The sequence below is a fragment of the Prunus avium genome, chromosome 6 (genome assembly GCF_965620075.1).
Source record: "Prunus avium chromosome 6, drPruAviu1.hap1.1, whole genome shotgun sequence".
Taxonomy (NCBI): domain Eukaryota; kingdom Viridiplantae; phylum Streptophyta; class Magnoliopsida; order Rosales; family Rosaceae; genus Prunus; species Prunus avium.
Window position 1 is genome coordinate 11076827 of NC_142289.1, and position 19959 is coordinate 11096785.

Genomic DNA, 19959 nt, shown 5'->3' on the forward strand with positions numbered 1-19959 from the left:
ATAGTTAAACAGATTTATTATGTTAAAAAAATATATATTACAAACTATTGAAGACCTGATAAAATTGTTAAAGCTAAAAGAAACTATTTGTTGTGAAAAATGGACAAACACTTTCACTCACTCCCCTAATGATCTTGTTGTTGATGGACTTTGTGACACACACAATGATGGATGAATCACACACACACACACTTGAGACAACAACCAAGCACAAAGTGACACAAGAATTTATAGAGGTTCAGCAATTGCCTACATCCTCTTGGTGATCCCCTTGAGAAATTCACTTCATGAAAGAATAAGTTACAACTTTGGTTTTACACAGAAAAACCCCCTTAGAACTCTATTCTCTCCCCAAGCTCTCTTTTCTCTCACACCCCTTGCTCAACACTTTGATGCACTTGTGAACACTCTCACAACCCTTGGTGTTTCCCTCCTTGGTGTCTAGACTCTCAAGACCCCAACTCAGCTCCTAACTTGAACTGATTGCTCTCCCTCACGTTCTCCCTTGGTGAGTTAACCTCCTTTGAACACAATAGCTTCCAGCTACTTGACCACCTTGAGATTAACCACACCTAGTTTCTGCTTCAGCCACTTCCTCTTATTCAACTTGTTTTCTCCCTTGTGTTATCTTACTTCATCCCATTACCTACACAAGCCAATGGACAAGAGATAGGATATCTGATTGTCCACCTGTTGCATTCCTAAAAGGACACAATTTAATGTGCAAACAACCAATTAAAAATACCCGCAAGTGCACGAATCTATCGAAGTATAGATTGTATAAGTACGGGGTCGATCCCACGAAGAACTTGTCGGTTGTCTATAAGTTCTAATTCGAGTACAAAAAGAACACTTAACTAACACACCACAATGCACAAATGAAAATTTGAAACTAAAAAGAAATATAAAAGAAACAAACAAAACAAAACAAAAAAAGAATTGTGCTGTGAACAGTGACCAGCGACCGGTCGTTTTTTGTCTGGCGACCGGTCGTGAGGTAAAAGCGACCGGTCGTTTTAGTACAGAGTCGAAACTTCAGAATTGTGTGCTGAGCGACCGGTCGTGAGACACTAGCGACCGGTCGTTCTTGGGCAGAGTCGTTTTCTCTGTTTTTCCAGTTTCGACCTCTATCCAGTGTTTTGCCTATAACTTTCCAACCGTACGTCCAAAATTCACGTTCTTTATACGGTTGAATTCAGCACAGAAAATGGAAGAACACAGCGCGGACCAAAAGTCCAAAACAATTACGGAAACAGATAGAATTTAGTAACAAAGACACGTAACGTGTCAAACACGCAACTCACACACACATTGGGGGGGGGGGGTTTTGATTTGTTTGAAGTAACCTATTTCTATTGCATGTAAGTAAATGGACTTCGAATTTAAATGAGAATGGCAGAGATGAATTATCAAGATGTGAAATCAAAATGTAACAAACACTAGGGTTTCGGAATCCACCCTAAACAATTCTACCCAAGTTCATGAATACTCAAGTAATGAACTCTAAACGTGTTGATGAAGATGTTCGCAATCAAGACCATGGGTCGTGGCTCAAGACGCATTGATTCTCTCTAATATACGTAAAGTGCATGGTTCGTGCTACAATACTTGTGCCCTCCTCATAACCGAACCTAGGTATGGTTCGTACTTTGATTCAATTACAAGGAGAACCCATTAAGTTCAAAGAGAATATGAACATCACAAGAATCCTAATAGCATGGTGTTTACATTAGGTATTCAAGAAACCAATTCACATGGATGATTCTTACTTCATCCATTTATTGCTTAGGATAACATGAGGATACACATAATCCCAACAATCTCAAGAAGCATGCTTTCAGAGGTGATCAATCAAAGAAGAACATACATCAAGGATAGATTAATTTGGTGAATTGGAATTCATCAACAATATCTAGAAATTCATACACTCAAGCATCAAAACAAAAAGGTAATCATGTTTAGGGCTTCAACCTAAGCCCTAGCTATGGAGTTTAGTTCCTCATAATCATTTCAAACACAAATTCAAAATGAAATTAGAAAGAGTTTACAGATTTTCAGAAAATGATGAAAGCTTCAAGATCATCAATGGTGGAAGTCTTCTTCTCCACTTTTCTTGACTGCACCTTGGCTTTCTCCTAGCTCCAAGCTCCAAAATCTGCTCTCAATTGTGTAGAATGGTGGAATACCCTCTCTCCCGTTGCAAAAACTCCCCCAAATCTGATTGCAATCCCTTTTGACTTCTCTCTCTCCTCCTTTCCAGCTTTTCTTTTAGTATAAAACTTATTCTTTCTCTAAAGCTATTGCCCATTGTCCCCTTGCAAATGATGAAACCTTGTTTTAAGGTATAATCCAAGGCTCCAATTGACTCAGGAAATGCCACTCAAATGCAATCCATTGTTACCAAAAGGTGTGGTAACAAGTAGAAATAAAATGCTATTAAGTGGGGGTGAAAACTGGGCCAAAACAAACATCCAGAGCCAGCGTCAATTGTCCGATCAGCTGGATAGGCTACACTTGCCCAATGGAGCTCAAATTTGGATATGTTGTAGTTAACATCCATTGGAACAAGTCTTATGAAGATCATCACCTCATCCAAGGACCGGAACATGCTGATCCAAGGCCACGAAGTTGACCTACGAAAATGAACAAAAACAGAATTTATATCAAATAATGCACTTTTAGCTCATTTTCATACAAACCAAGGTAAAACCTATTAAAACACAAAAAAGAAGTAAAAAGCTATAAAATGTCAAGAACTAACTCAAAATAGTGGGTGAATAACATGAAAAATCATGTGTAAAAATGAACCGAACAAACTTCCCAAACTTATCTTTTGCTAGTCCTCGAGCAAAACAGAAATTAAAACAAGACTCGAAACAAAACTTTCCGAACACTTTCTAAGGAGAGAGCAACTCATGCAAACGACTCAAAAGTTTTCACAAGAAAAACTCAGTTTACACATTATTCACAAGGCGGCAAAATTCATAACACAACATGCTCAAGTGTAGTAGTGTGATGGCCAAATGGAACTCATTCTCCAATTTCAGTTTTCACACAACTTCAAAAATCATACCAAGCACAAATGTAACTTCAAATCTCACCAAAGTTGTCCTCTCACAAATGAATCACTCGGAAGAGGGTTACAATGCATCACTCAATAATAAATATGAGAATAGAGTTAAACCATACGGGACTTAACTCAAAATTAGCAAGATGAAAAACATGCATGAATATGATCTCAAGAAGGATGCTAAACACTTAAAAGCTGAAAAATGTGTGCAAATCAACCACATGACATTTAGGATCAATTTAGGTCTTTATTATAGGTTGTAATGGGGCTAAGGGTGTAAGGTGAGTAAGAAATGAAGGATATGGATACAACAAAGTCCAAGGAACTCACAATGTAAGAGCATATAATCGTTGACTAAAAGACTTTGAAACATCACGCTTGAGATTTTCACTCAGTTTTTGGTGATCAAATAGACCACAAAGCCTTATACCTCCACTAATTATGATTCACACTCCTTCCTTCCATTTGAACAACCAAGAAACATGGAATTGAAATCGAAACCATTGCCACTTAACCACGACTTTTCTCTTTTCTTTCACCCTTTGAGTGAAGTACTTTTTTTTTTTTTTTTTTTTTTATATTTATTTATTTAAAATTTTAAAGAATGTAATAACCCTTCCCAAACTTAGCATGAAAAACACATCTAAATTAAAGCTCACGAGTTCCTTAGAAAGGTGAATTCTTGTTTTTCAGGCTAAGGCTAGAAGTAATAATTGGTTACTTGAAAGAAAAGGCATACATATAGGCTCAAGGTGGTTAACAATGGAAAATCATGCTTAAGCATGCATAGGGTTAGCTTGAAAGGCACAAACGGTCCAAAGAGGGCCTTAATATCATTTCTCAAATGTCATGTAATCAAATTGCACAAGAATGAGTAACTTTTAAGTGCTCAACCAAATCAATGAATAATGAGATCAGACAACAACTCAGATGACAAGAAAAGTAAGAATATGTGTATAACACTCATGAATTGAAGCACAAGGCTCAAAGCTCACATTATATGGTTATACAAGTCTAATTCATGCTTGATACAATTCTTTGGATCATGCAAGTCCCTCAACTAGAGAATTATGAAACAAATGGCAAGTGCATAGAGGGTTTCAAACATATCATGCTAGAACGATGCCATTTAGTGAATAACAATTTTTTTTTTTTTTTTTTTTTTTAACATCTTCAATCAAGTCATGTAAACATTCATCACAATCTCATCATATATGTCCGGAAAGTGACTTGAAAACAAAAAAGACTCAAAACTGAAAAGAAAACAGAACAAATTAAAGCAAGAATTTAAGCGAAACGAAAAAGACTTGCTATCCCTTCCCAAACTTAGAAATAAACATTGTCCTCAATGTTAAAGAATTCAGGCATTAACAACGTTATAACAAGAAATAAAGGGAAAGAGCAAGTAAATACAAAAACAAAAAAGAAAAACAACTACAACACGGTTGCAAAACAAAACAACACCAAACAAAACCAAACAGTAAGCCCTAACAACAATCTTACACATGCAGAAATCCAGCCCAATGAAATGCACAAACCAAATGAAAGCCCAACCCAAACGAAAGCCCAAAAGCGAAGAAAGTAAAAAAAAAAAAAACAGAGAAACCAAGTCAGAAGCACAAAGAGCGAGGACTCAGTAAAATAGAAAAAAGTGGGCCCTGAAGTCTCGGCACCTGTGAGTCACGGGAAACAAAGTGAGAGACGTGTCGACAAGCAGCGGTCTCTCTCTCGGTCCCAAGCCAGAATTATTGGCTTCATAGGAAGGTGTGACGACTTTTGTTTCTCAAAAGTGCTGAAAGGCAGAACTGTAATTAAAGGGGTTGGGGACCAGGTGAGGTGACCTAAGGGGATAGGCCGTAAGGGCCGCGCAAAACGCAGAAGCGCCGTGTCTAGGGTTACGTAGAAACTAACTCTATAAAAGAAGAAGAGAAAGAGTTGGGGAAAAACACACAAACGCAGAAACACACAACAGAGAAAAGAAAGAACAAAAGAAAAGAAAGTTCAAATGGCTTCTTCCTACCCATTCTCGCTGGATCTCAACCTAGCTCCACCGACTCAGACTCGGGGCCAAGCAGTGGCACCAGTGTGGATGCCCTACTTTGCCTCTGCACGGGGGCACGTGACAGTGAATGACTCGATACTGCTGGACAACGATGTTGCCCTTGGAGTTGCTAGAAATCTAGTAACTCCCAAGGATATACGGGTGCTGGGATCAAGGGATGACAACCGGGTCGTGAGCGATGCTCTGGCACTAAGCGTGCAAAGCACCGCAACAGTCGCAAGTGTGGGTCATCGCCTACTTGCGAAGTCCCATGAAGTGGAGGTGCTAAGAGGTCAGTTGGCGGCGGAGCGAAGTATGGTGGAAGAGTGCCAGAGTATTATTAAAAGTTTAAAAAGGGAAAGGGCAAGGATAGTGGAGGTGAATCGACACCAGCTAGAGGCGTTGTGGGAAGAGAACCAAAATCTCTCAAAGATGGTAAGTGTTTACGCCCATGACATGAGAAAGCAGCTGGAGGACCTGGACCAACCGGGTAAACGCAAGAAAACCGATCGCGAGAGTAGGTATGCTCAAGCTAAGAGTGCGATCTTTGGGAGCTCGAGTGATGAGCCCCAAGAGGCTGTGCGTGAAGCCCCGGAAGAGGATAGCCATAGGGCTAAACTCAAAGGTCCAATGGCCGAGACACCGAGCACTGTGAAAGAATAATTTCTAATGTATTAGTGGTGTGCCTGGTTGTCTTTGCCCTTTCCGTGTATTTGTTTGTTGTTTTTTTTTTTTTTTTTTTTTTTTTTTTTTTTGGTCAGAAATAAAAGAAATGAAGTTGCAAAAGAAAAAGAAGCACACTTCCCAAACAAAACAAAGACGACAGCCGAAAGGGAAAACACACTTCCCTAACTAAAATAAGACAAAGGTGATAGCCGAAAGGGAAAGGCAAAAACACAAAACACTAGAAAAACACGGAAAAAAGAAAAGTAAAGTGAAAGTTAATGTGCTCCCCCTTGAAGCGATTAGGTCGAGCATGCCCGGGAAATCCGAAATGGCGTTGGCTCTCCCTCTCATCTGCATATGTCTATTTAAGCCACGCCTCTGCAAGCGGAAGAGTACCCTGCAATTCTTTCTGCAAACTCAAGGAAAACCATCAAAAACATCCAAAAACAAAACAATGGCATCCACATGTACTCACCTTGATGATCTCAACCTTGAGCTGTCACTAGCACCACCAAATTCCCAGATAAGGGCTCCTCCAAACCCTATCTTCCCAAACTCCTCATACCACCATGGCTCGGCCTCAAACTTCTCTGAGGTGGTGCCGCGAAGGGCAGCAATGCCGGAGGGCATGACTGTCAGCAGACTGACAGTTGCAGATCACCTGCATGTGGCGCAGAGGTCTGACCAGATGGCAGTGGACGAGTCCCACAATCTAACCGTGCTCAACGCGGTCTTGGCCACAAATTTGGGCATGCACCTACTGGCGAGAACACGAGAGTGCGGGGCACTGAGTGAGGAGGTGGCGGCCCTGAAAGCTCTGGTGGCGGACCTGCAGAAGCGGCTCTACAGCGCCAACCAGCATGTAGAGATGCTGCAGAAAAGGAACGAAGATCATGTAGAGCTGCTGCAAATTCTACAAGCAAGAACAGACAGAGGCAATTAGCAGAAGCCTCAGCTAGCTCAAAATGCAAAAGAAACAAGTGATTCATAAATTTATTGTTTTTTTTTTTTTGTTTTTTTTTGTTTGTTGTTTTTTTTTTTGTGTGTGTGTAGAATCACATGTTTTGGAATGAAATAAGCATTTGAGCCAAAATTCTGAGTGCAAAATCATAAAGCAACCTACTTCCCAAACTTATATGAAACAATGTTTATAAATGATGGAGATTTAATACTAAACAATGCCATATAGAAAAATTGGGATGGATAATCACAAAATAAAAGAAATAGTAAACAATTAAAAGTTGAACTAACAGTAAAAGTTGAAACAAACAAACTAATAACCGTCTCAAAATAAAACCCAAAAACAAAATAAATTAAAAGTTCAAAAGGGTACAAAGCTCAAAGTACTACTGATCATCATCAGTCTCATCATCATCATCACCATCAACATCATCACCATCAACATGTGCAGAGGTCCCGGGATGACCTGGCATCTGGAGGTGCGTCCAAATGGCGTCAATGGAAGTGCTCATATGCTGCATCTGCTGATACTGGAGCATCTGCAAGTCCCAAATGGCTTGGAGAGAGGGCTCCCAAGCAGAAGTGTCGACAGTGGGAGCAGGCGGGAATGGCTGGAATGAGGCCGGCCCGTGTGGTGGTGGTGGTGGCATATGAGGCGGCACTGGAGCAGGTGCGGGTGCAGGTGCATGTGCATGGCGCCTCTGAGAGATACTCTTGGACACAGAAGTGTCCGAAATGGGACCCATGGGCTCAACATATATATCAGTGGGGCGAGCCCGAACACCTGAGCGGTCACAAATCATGCTAACAAGGCAAGGATAATAAATTATGCTTTTCTTACGTGCACAAGCCTTCAGGCGTTCAAAAATGATGTCAACAACTGGTAGGATAAAAGTTCCCTCATGCAAAATTTGCAGGATCTTGACCCCTACTGATGGAATTTCCGACCGTTGGCCGGATGGATAAATGTTGTGGCGCACAAAGCTCCACAGGATGGCAAAGTAGGGTGTCAACTTACCCTGAATGAGGACAGTCTTTTTAGTTTGAGATGCAAAGGCAGCAGGGTCAGCATAAAAAAGTGTTTCAGCTACCCTTTGCATGTCAAAATCCTCACCCAAAAATTGTCTCCAATTAACAGTATTCTCTCTGTCACTTATTTGAAGAACCTCAGAGATAATGGAGGTGGATAGTACAATATTTTTGCCCCGAACCTTAAGGGGCACCTCTGCATTACGTCTAAGTTCTTCCCTAGGGAAAGCGGCATAAAACTCACGCACAATTGATTCATTATATTTTGCATAGATGTGAGCTAAGGGTAGGAGGTTTCGGTCCCTAATAAGGTGCCGGACTTGAATAAGTCCAGCGGTTTGGATGGAGGGACTAAGATCTAAGTTAAGCTCAGTAACCACAGTGGCAGTGAGCATTGCCTCTTCCGGTTGAGGTGCACTTCGTGAAGAAGATGCACCCCCTCTGGTACCCTGTCTAGCTCTAGACATCTAAGGAGAAAAAACCAATATGCACAAAACAAATCAACAACAAAATTCATGCCACAATTCCCAAACATGCAATACGCCACAATTATACCAATATCAAAACCAAAATGCATGCACATAGCCAAAATTTGCCACAATACAAATATACACCAATTCGAACGAGTCGACAATTTAATCACAATGTAAAATACCACAATGCCACAATATTAATCACAATGCACAATTAAGCCAAAATTCCAAAATGTAAACAACATTCCCAACATTCAACCAAAATGACAAAATTCCAATAATAAACACAAATAACAACAACAATAATCAAATAAGAGATTGAGAGTGAGAAAAACATACCCAATTGAGGAAAATCACACCAAATGAAAAACACAAGCCAAACCCAAAACAAAAACAAGAGAAACAACAAATTAGAAACAAAACAACTATAGGAATGCATTAGAGTAAGAAAATCAAAGAGAAAACACCAAGAAAAATTCGAAAATTACCTTGGTGCTACAGTAACCCTAACTGAAAATCACCTCAAATTGAAGAAAACACTTGAAATTTCAAGGAATAGATGCCAAAAACGGATTCTACTCGAAAAATTAAGTGAGAAAAGTGTGATTTGGGTTAGGATTAGGGTGGGTTGTGAGGGAGGTAGAGGGAGGGAGAAGAGAGAAGTCGAAGGGGGGGGGGGTGGGTCTGTCGCTGGGAAGAAGAGGAAGTGAGGAGAGAGAAGAGAGAAAGGAAAGAAAAAGACGGTTTTTAAAAAAAATCGCGACGAGCGACCGGTCGCGAGTGAAAAGCGACCGGTCGCTTTGAAGCAGATTCAATTTTTAAGAAAAACAACGAGCGACCGGTCGCGAGTGAAAAGCGACCGGTCGTTTCGAAGCAGATTCAATTTTAAGAAAAACAACGAGCGACCGGTTGCGAGTGAAAAGCGACCGGTCGTTTCGAAGCAGATTCAATTTTTTCTGAAACTCCAAACGAGCGACCGGTCGCGAGGCATGTACGACCGGTCGTTCTCTCTCTCTCTTTTTTTTTTTTTTTTTTTTTTTTTTTTTTTTTTTTTGGGTTGAAAACTTTATTAAGGACTTACCTTCCCAACTCAGTTTTGCATCCCCGAATGTATATCAATGAAGTGAAGCACTTCATCTTCTTGATGCAAAGTATTTTCGTGGTAGATTTTCAACCTATGCCCATTAACTTTGAATTCCTTTCCTATGCCTATTGGTCGGATTTCAACTGCACCATAGGAAAAGACATTAGTAACAACAAATGGGCCAGTCCAGTGGGAACGAAGCTTACCTGGAAAGAGTTTGAACCTAGAGTTAAAGAGTAATACTCTTTGCCCTACTTCAAACGACCTTCTAATGATATGCTTATCATGAAACGCCTTTGTTTTTTCTTTGTAAATTTTTGCGTTCTCATAAGCATCATTGCGAAGCTCATCCAGTTCGCTCAGTTGTAACCTTCTGATATCTCCTGCTTCCTTCATGTCGAAGTTGTACTTCTTAATTGCCCAAAGGGCCCTGTGTTCAAGCTCAACAGGTAGATGACAAGGTTTACCAAAGATTAAGCGAAATGGAGACATACCGATTGGAGTTTTGTAAGCAGTTCGGTAGGCCCAGAGAGCATCGTTAAGGTGCAAAGACCAATCCTTTCGAGTAGGACCAACAGTCTTCTCTAATATATGCTTCACCTCTCTGTTAGAAATCTCCACTTGTCCACTAGTCTGAGGGTGATAGGGGGTGGACACCTTGTGAGTTATGCCATACTTCTTGAGTAGGGTCTCAAATGATCGGTTGCAAAAATGGGATCCCCCATCACTAATGATGGCCCTCGGTGTTCCAAACCTACAAAAGATATTGGCTCGAAGAAAGCTAAGAACAACTTTCGCATCATTAGTCTTGGTTGGAATTGCTTCCACCCATTTTGAAACATAATCAACCGCAAGTAGAATAAATAGATTTCCAAAAGATGAAGGAAATGGACCCATGAAATCTATTCCCCAAACATCAAATATTTCAACAATTAGAATTGGGTTTAAAGGCATTTGATTTCGAGATGAAATGTTACCCATTCGTTGACACCTATCACAAGATAGACAGAATTGTGATGCATCTTTGAACAAGCTTGGCCAATAGAATCCACTTTGCAAAACTTTTAAAGCTGTCTTCTTGGCTCCAAAGTGGCCACCACATGCGTTCGAATGACAGAATGTGAGTATGGACTGAGATTCGGTCTCGGGAACACATCGCCTAATCACGGAGTCCGAACAATACTTCCACAAATATGGGTCATCCCACACATAGGACTTAGTGGTTTTCAGCAATTTGTCCTTTTGACCTCTTGACAAATCCCTTGGTATATTTCCTGTAGCGAGAAAGTTGATAATGTCAGCATACCATGGGTCAGAAATTTGTAATGCAAAAAGTTGCTCATCAGGAAAGGATTCACGAAGAGGAAGAGTGTCTTCTTCGGTATTGGAGTTAGTGATCAATCGGCTAAGGTGGTCAGCTACCACATTCTCCGATCCCTTCTTATCTCTGATTTCAATATCAAACTCTTGGAGCAACAAAACCCATCGTATCAATCTTGGTTTTGCTTCCTTCTTTGCCAAGAGATATTTCAAAGCTGCATGATCAGTGAAAACAATTACTTTAGAGCCTATCAAGTACGAACGAAATTTCTCTAAAGCAAAAATTACAGCTAACAGCTCTTTCTCAGTAGTTGAATAGTTCAACTGAGCATCATTAAGGGTACGGCTTGCATAATATATTGCATGCAATCTCTTCTCAACTCTTTGTCCTAATACAGCTCCAACTGCAAAATCAGATGCATCACACATTAATTCAAAAGGTAAATTCCAATTTGGAGGCATAATGATAGGTGCAGTTGTGAGAAGAGTTTTGAGCCTTTGAAAAGCTGCCAAACATTCATCATTAAGATCAAAATTTGCATCTTTGGCAAGCAAGCTACACAATGGTCGAGAGATCTTAGAAAAATCTTTTATGAATCTTCTATAGAACCCGGCATGTCCTAAGAAGGATCGGATCTCTTTCACTGATGTGGGAGGTGACAACCCGCTTATCACATCTACTTTGGCTCTGTCAACCTCAATGCCTTGACTGGAAATCACATGACCTAAAACGATTCCATGTTGTACCATGAAATGACACTTTTCCCAATTGAGAATTAAGTTGCATTCCCGGCATCTTTGCAAAACTAAAGACAAGTTGTTAAGGCATGAATCAAATGAATGACCAAACACACTAAAATCATCCATGAATACTTCAATAAATTTTTCTACCATATCGGAGAAAATACTCATCATGCATCGTTGGAAGGTGGCCGGGGCATTACACAATCCAAATGGCATACGCCGGTAGGCGAAGGTACCATAAGGACATGTGAATGTCGTCTTGTGTTGGTCTTCAGGAGCGATGGCAATTTGATTGTATCCTGAATAGCCATCCAAGAAGCAGTAGTAACTGTGACCTGCAAGACGTTCAAGCATTTGGTCAATAAATGGTAATGGAAAATGATCTTTTCGGGTGGCGGTATTTAATTTTCTATAATCAATACAAACACGCCATCCCGTTTTGACACGAGAAGGAATAAGTTCATTTCCCTCATTTCTTACAACAGTTATTCCTGACTTTTTAGGAACCACTTGGACCGGGCTTACCCACTTGCTATCGGAAATAGGATAAATTATACCCACATCCAATAGCTTCAGAATTTCTTTTCGGACTACCTCTGTCATGATTGGGTTTAACCTGCGTTGAGCATCCTTTGTGGGTTTGGAATCAATTTCCAGTAAAATTCTATGCATGCATCTTGTTGGGCTTATTCCCTTGATGTCCGCAATACTCCAACCAATTGCTCCCTTGTGTTCTCTTAACACTTGCATCAACTTCTGTTCATTTTCCACATTGAGATTGCTAGCAATAATCACGGGCAATGTCTCTGTTTTACCTAAATAAACATACTTCAAGTGGGATGGCAATGGTTTGAGCTCTAACTCGGGTGCCCTGTCAAGAGAAGGAACAAGCTTTTCAGTATTGACTGGCAAAGGTATAAAATTTGGAGTGTACTTACGTGGTATGGCTGGACATGCATCAAGGAATTTCACAGCCTCAAGTAACTCATTATCAACAATTTCAGCAACTTGAGGATTTTGTGTCAACACCTTTTCTAATGAATCTATACCATGAGTACTATTAAATGTATTTTGCACAATATGACACAATGTATCAATACGAAAACATTCATGTTCATCATTGGGGAGTTTGAAGGCATCATATACTTTGAACTTTATTGTTTCCCCTTGAACTGTCATTGTCAATGTTCCTTGTCGAACATTGATCACAGTATCTGCAGTGGCCATGAAAGGGCGGCCAAGAATCAATGGAAGATCCGCACCCGGAATAGGAGCTTCTTCCATCTCTAGCACCAAAAAGTCAGCTGGTAAGATGAGATCATTTACTTTCACAAGTACATCTTCCAAAATTCCTCTTGGATATCTCACTGATCGGTCCGCCAATTGAATGCTGACAGAAGTTGGTTTAAGATCACCTAAGTTAAGGGCTTCAAAAACAGAATAAGGCATCAGATTAATTGAAGCACCTAAATCAAGTAAAGCTTTGTCAAACAATTTATCTCCAATTATGCAAGGAATTGTAAAACTTCCTGGATCTTTCAATTTGGGAGGGAGCTTCCTTTGCAAAACAGCAGAAGCTTCTTCCGTTAGTGCAACCGTTTCATGATCTTGGAATCTCCTCTTGTTGGTACAAAGGTCCTTCAAGAACTTTGCATAACTCGGAATTTGTTTGATTGCATCCAGGAGGGGAATATTGACTTGCACTTTTCTGAAGGTTTCCAATATTTCCTTGGCTTGTTGAATTTTTTTGGAACTCATCAACCTGTGAGGAAAAGGAGCACGTAAGATTTCTTCATCAGTAGGTTCACGACTTACCTTCTCCTTTCTTGTCCTTCTTGCAAGTTCATGCTTTGGGATCCACTCGGATGAAGAAGCTGCTTGCTTATCTTTCTCTTTGTTGCTTTCATCCTTTTCTTTAGGCTCAGCCACTTGTTCAACCTGCATGTCATCAACATTGTGAATCAAATCTTTAGAACCATCAATTCCACCAATTACCTTACCAGTTCTCAAGGTAACTGCTTGAACATGCTCACGCCCAGTTGGATTAATCTCTGGTTGGCTAGGCATCATACCAGGTTCCCTTTGACTCAAAGCTTGAGCAATTTGCCCCACTTGATTTTCTAGATTGGAAATGGCCTTATCCGTTTTCTGCATGTGGGTGTCATTCCTCTGCATGTAGCTTTTTGTCTCAGTGATGAAACTATCTGTGTTTCTAGCCATGGAAGCAACAAGTTCTTCCAAAGATTTTCCTGTAGATTGTGGTTGAGGTGGTGGTTGTGGTGGATTGTAGTAGTGCATTTGACCATGAGGTGGGCGAGTATGTTGTTGACCTTGAGGTGGGTGAGTTGGCCCTTGAGGTGGTTGAGTTGGCCCTTGTTGAACATTCGAATTGTCACTCCACCTTAAATTTGGATGATTTCTCCACCCCGGATTGTATGTTTGTGAGAAAGGATCATTCTTAGGCCACTGATTTCTCTGAAATGAGCCCACTGCATTTGCTTCCTCATGTGCCAAGGGACAATCCTCAGTGTCATGACCAATTGTGGAGCAAAATGCACAAACCTTGGATGATCCCGGTGCCAATTTCTTCACCATGTTGGTTAGGTTTGCAATCTGAGCTTCCATACTAGAAAGGGTACTTACATCATAGGATTCCCCTTTTCTGACTGGTCTTTGCCTTGAATTATATTGGCGAGCATTTGCAGCAACAAGATCAAATATTGCTCGCACTTCTGTTGGAGTCTTGGTCATTATAGTCCCTCCTGCAGCTGCATTCACATTATTTTGGTCCGCTTCAAAAAGTCCTTCATAGAAGTGTTGCATTAGAAGCCAAGCTTGTATGTTATGATGCGGACAAGTGATTAGAAGCTTCTTGAAACGGTCCCAATAATCCTGGAAGCTTTCTCCCGGCCTTTGCAGAATTCCTGTAATCTGACTTCGGAGTTCATTTGTCCTTTGTGCTGGGAAAAAATGTTGCAAGAACTTTGAAGCAAGATCCGTCCATGTTGTGATGGAATTTGGAGGTAGATAGTGAAGCCATTCCTTTGCTGTATCCTTCAAACTAAATGAGAAAAGTCTCATTCTTATCTCATCACTACTCATGCCTTCAATCTTTATTGTGGAACACACTTCCTCGAAGTCTAGGATATGTGCATTGGGATTTTCTCCAGGATTTCCCAAGAACTTAGGCAATATGTGTATCATGCCCGATCTCAACTCAAAGTTTTCCAAAGTGCTTGCGGGATATACTATGCAAGATGGTTGTCCAGTTGTTGGCGGTGAAGAGTATTCTTGCATAGTAAGTTCCGCATTTGCAGTTGCTGCCGCCATTGGTGAAGGTGGAGGTGACTCGACTTTTGGTGAGCTTGGTGATGATGAAAATGGCGAGAGTGAAAAAGGCAATGGAGTAGACACAGCTAGTTGGATGTTCCTTTCTCTCAAAGCTTGAGCTTGGATATCTTCTACAGTGCTATCTAATGAAATATCCAAATTCAGAAGGGACATAAGCAAAATGTTCCTGCAATAAGAAGAAAACAAAAACAAACTCAAATAAAATGAAATGACAAACAAGGAAAAAAAATGAAAATAAAATTAAGTACTCTAAATATACTCAAACAAAACATATAAGCAACCGTGCCAGTTCCCCGGCAACGGCGCCAAAAATTGTTGCATTCCTAAAAGGACACAATTTAATGTGCAAACAACCAATTAAAAATACCCGCAAGTGCACGAATCTATCGAAGTATAGATTGTATAAGTACGGGGTCGATCCCACGAAGAACTTGTCGGTTGTCTATAAGTTCTAATTCGAGTACAAAAAGAACACTTAACTAACACACCACAATGCACAAATGAAAATTTGAAACTAAAAAGAAATATAAAAGAAACAAACAAAACAAAACAAAAAAAGAATTGTGCTGTGAACAGTGACCAGCGACCGGTCGTTTGTTAAGAGCGACCGGTCGTTTTTTGTCTGGCGACCGGTCGTGAGGTAAAAGCGACCGGTCGTTTTAGTACAGAGTCGAAACTTCAGAATTGTGTGCTGAGCGACCGGTCGTGAGACACTAGCGACCGGTCGTTCTTGGGCAGAGTCGTTTTCTCTGTTTTTCCAGTTTCGACCTCTATCCAGTGTTTTGCCTATAACTTTCCAACCGTACGTCCAAAATTCACGTTCTTTATACGGTTGAATTCAGCACAGAAAATGGAAGAACACAGCGCGGACCAAAAGTCCAAAACAATTACGGAAACAGATAGAATTTAGTAACAAAGACACGTAACGTGTCAAACACGCAACTCACACACACATTGGGGGGGGGGGGTTTTTGATTTGTTTGAAGTAACCTATTTCTATTGCATGTAAGTAAATGGACTTCGAATTTAAATGAGAATGGCAGAGATGAATTATCAAGATGTGAAATCAAAATGTAACAAACACTAGGGTTTCGGAATCCACCCTAAACAATTCTACCCAAGTTCATGAATACTCAAGTAATGAACTCTAAACGTGTTGATGAAGATGTTCGCAATCAAGACCATGGGTCGTGGCTCAAGACGCATTGATTCTCTCTAATATACGTAAAGTGCATGGTTCGTGCTACAATACTTGTGCCCTCCTCATAACCGAACCTAGGTATGGTTCGTACTTTGATTCAATTACAAGGAGAACCCATTAAGTTCAAAGAGAATATGAACATCACAAGAATCCTAATAGCATGGTGTTTACATTAGGTATTCAAGAAACCAATTCACATGGATGATTCTTACTTCATCCATTTATTGCTTAGGATAACATGAGGATACACATAATCCCAACAATCTCAAGAAGCATGCTTTCAGAGGTGATCAATCAAAGAAGAACATACATCAAGGATAGATTAATTTGGTGAATTGGAATTCATCAACAATATCTAGAAATTCATACACTCAAGCATCAAAACAAAAAGGTAATCATGTTTAGGGCTTCAACCTAAGCCCTAGCTATGGAGTTTAGTTCCTCATAATCATTTCAAACACAAATTCAAAATGAAATTAGAAAGAGTTTACAGATTTTCAGAAAATGATGAAAGCTTCAAGATCATCAATGGTGGAAGTCTTCTTCTCCACTTTTCTTGACTGCACCTTGGCTTTCTCCTAGCTCCAAGCTCCAAAATCTGCTCTCAATTGTGTAGAATGGTGGAATACCCTCTCTCCCGTTGCAAAAACTCCCCCAAATCTGATTGCAATCCCTTTTGACTTCTCTCTCTCCTCCTTTCCAGCTTTTCTTTTAGTATAAAACTTATTCTTTCTCTAAAGCTATTGCCCATTGTCCCCTTGCAAATGATGAAACCTTGTTTTAAGGTATAATCCAAGGCTCCAATTGACTCAGGAAATGCCACTCAAATGCAATCCATTGTTACCAAAAGGTGTGGTAACAAGTAGAAATAAAATGCTATTAAGTGGGGGTGAAAACTGGGCCAAAACAAACATCCAGAGCCAGCGTCAATTGTCCGATCAGCTGGATAGGCTACACTTGCCCAATGGAGCTCAAATTTGGATATGTTGTAGTTAACATCCATTGGAACAAGTCTTATGAAGATCATCACCTCATCCAAGGACCGGAACATGCTGATCCAAGGCCACGAAGTTGACCTACGAAAATGAACAAAAACAGAATTTATATCAAATAATGCACTTTTAGCTCATTTTCATACAAACCAAGGTAAAACCTATTAAAACACAAAAAAGAAGTAAAAAGCTATAAAATGTCAAGAACTAACTCAAAATAGTGGGTGAATAACATGAAAAATCATGTGTAAAAATGAACCGAACACCACCACGTTCTTTCCTTTTAGTCACCCACTTAGACTAGAGGTTAGAACAAGTAAGTAATATAATCCCACTTCAGCCACCTTCCACTAAACCAGAAAATGGAGAATGGATCCTTCAAAACAAGACAACCAATTGGCAATGAGTGCTCTCCCAACTATCCAGCAGGTAGTCAACCTTCTTTTACCTCAGAAGTGACCCACAAGGCCTCTGAAATCTTGTGGAAAGCGATAGCCACCGAAAACACAGTTGAAAACACGTAAGAAAACATCAGCACAGCACAGGGGCGACCGGTCGCTGATACCTTGCGACCGGTCGCTACGACCATTTGGATACATAGCGACCGGTCGCTGATACCTTGCGACCGGTCGCTCGCTGCGATTTTTCCATACTTCGACTCTGTCCAAAAACGACCGGTCGCCCAAACCTTGCGACCGGTCGCTGCCTCCTTCACTTGCAACCTAAATGTGAGCCATTTTCCAACAATCTCCACCTTGGCGAACCATTTAATCACCCCGTGAACCATTGTTGACCTCTAGAACCTCTTCAACCTCTTAGAAATCGTTCTAGTAATTTCCAAGAGCTCCACCATGGCAATACACCTCTTGCCTCAATGCACCTTTGGTGGAAGGTGCTCCACCCAAGCCTAAACTTGAGTAACTTGGACCTCTTGTGCAGAGAAGAGTTCCTCGTTGCTCCTTGCCTCCTTGGAACCTTGAACCTTGGACTTCCCTTGATATGCAAACCACATACCAAACCTTTGTTCACTAAATCCCCATTTAGCACACATTGCTCTTGGATTTAAGAACACCTTTCTTTTCATCATTGCACTTCTCCAACTTTCCCGCTTCATGCTCCCTATAGCACTCCGAAACGTGGTTGGAACTTCTTGGTCCATCCATTCAAAACCTAGGGACGGTTTGATGGATTCCTTGGGCCCGGACCTTGCATTTGATGATGGCTCCACCTCAAGTAGAACCCCTTTGTGAGTTTGTTGTTGTTGCCCTCCTTCTTCAGCCATTGTGTCAAGCTCCACCTCAAATGGAGTCCCTTCCATGACCACCTTGGCAAGAAGTTTCCTTTCAACAACATCCTCCCCATCATTCCTTGTCTTGACTTCACCTTTGTGGAATTTCCTCTCCACACTTTCTGCACCTTTGAAATCAAGCACCTTTGATGATGAACCGTTAGTCATACAACCTTGACTAACTTTCCTTGCCCAACATCTCTTGAGCACACATGCAGCTACATCATGTTGGACCGGCTCCTTGACTTTAAGATTTGTTGCTTGCTCTTCCTTGGTACAAATCTCTGCACCACCCAAGAGCTTGTATGTGTTGTTTGGTTGAATCTCCCCCCTCATAACCACCACAGAACCTTGTGTGACCATGAACTTCCCTCCTTTGGCCTTGTAAGAGCAACCTTCTCTATCCAAAGAACCAAGAGAGACTAGATTCGTTCTTAGTGCAGGTACAAACCTTACCTCACTAAGAGTCCAAACTTCACCACCTTGCAACTTGATCTTCACAGTCCCTATGCCCAAAACTGCACATGTAGTTTTGTCTCCCAACATAATCTTGCATGCATCCTTATCCTCATATGTGTCAAACATCAACTTATTTGCACACACATGATATGAGCACCCGGAATCTAAAATCCAACTTGAAGAAGAATTCTTACACGAAGAACTTGCCATGACTTCCCCGTTACTCTCCTCCGTAACCGTCAAGAGTTCATCACATGTGTCCTCATCACACACGTGGACTGAACTTCCAGCTTTCTTCATCTTGTTCAGCTTCTCCTTCCATACCGGACAATCTCGTCTCCAATGATCCATAGATCCACACTCGAAGCACCCTTCATTGTCCTTGGACTTAGTATTCCTTTTGCTGCCCTTGCCTTCTTGCTTGCTTGAACGCCTCCCTGCGAACAAGCCAGCTTCTTGAGAGTTCTCCTCCGAACGTTGAGACATCCTGTGATGCGTCATCACATCTTGCACCACCTCCTCAAAATTCAAAGTACTCTTCCCGAACATAAGTGTAGTTCGGAAGTGCTTATAAGACGGAGGCAAGGATGTTAGAAACATGAGTGCCTTATCCTCCGTATTATACAACACATCCATTCTTTGCAAGTCAGCAACACATCTATTGAAGCTGCTCAAATGCTCCATTAGATTACCTTCCTCCGCCATCCGAAGATTTAGGAGTTCCTCCTTGAGGAAGAGCTTGTTGGACAGCGACTTCCCTGCAAACATCTCTTCGAGCTTCTCCCATGTTTGCTTCGCTGTGTCCTTCATCACGTTGATGAGCACCTCATCGGAGATGAAGTTCTCGATGGCTCCTCTAGCCAACTCATCTAGCACACCCCACTCCGCATCTGTCATGGTAACCGGCTTCTTCTCTTTGCCTTCCAAGACAACACTGAGATTTTGTTGTGTAAGGGCTGACTTCATCCTCCTTTGCCAAAGTGTGAAGTTCTCCTTCCCTGTGAAAGGCTTCAACTCCACCTTCATGCTGACAGATTGTGGTAGCCTCTGATGCATAGAGCTACTTCCACCTTCAGCTTCCTTGTCACTTGCCATCTTCAACACACTAGCACTTGCTGCTCCAACACAGCTCTGATACCACTTGTTGTGAAAAATGGACAAACACTTTCACTCACTCCCCTAATGATCTTGTTGTTGATGGACTTTGTGACACACACAATGATGGATGAATCACACACACACACACTTGAGACAACAACCAAGCACAAAGTGACACAAGAA

The 19959-nt window shown here is 41.1% G+C and overlaps 1 non-coding gene across 1 annotated transcript; it reads left to right on the top strand.

Annotated features, from left to right (window-relative positions):
• Positions 1-14226: 14226 nt before the first annotated feature.
• On the top strand, positions 14227-14333 carry LOC148293647 (small nucleolar RNA R71). Its single transcript, XR_015836909.1, has one exon. It is a non-coding gene; the product is annotated as a small nucleolar RNA R71 (small nucleolar RNA).
• Positions 14334-19959: the final 5626 nt, after the last annotated feature.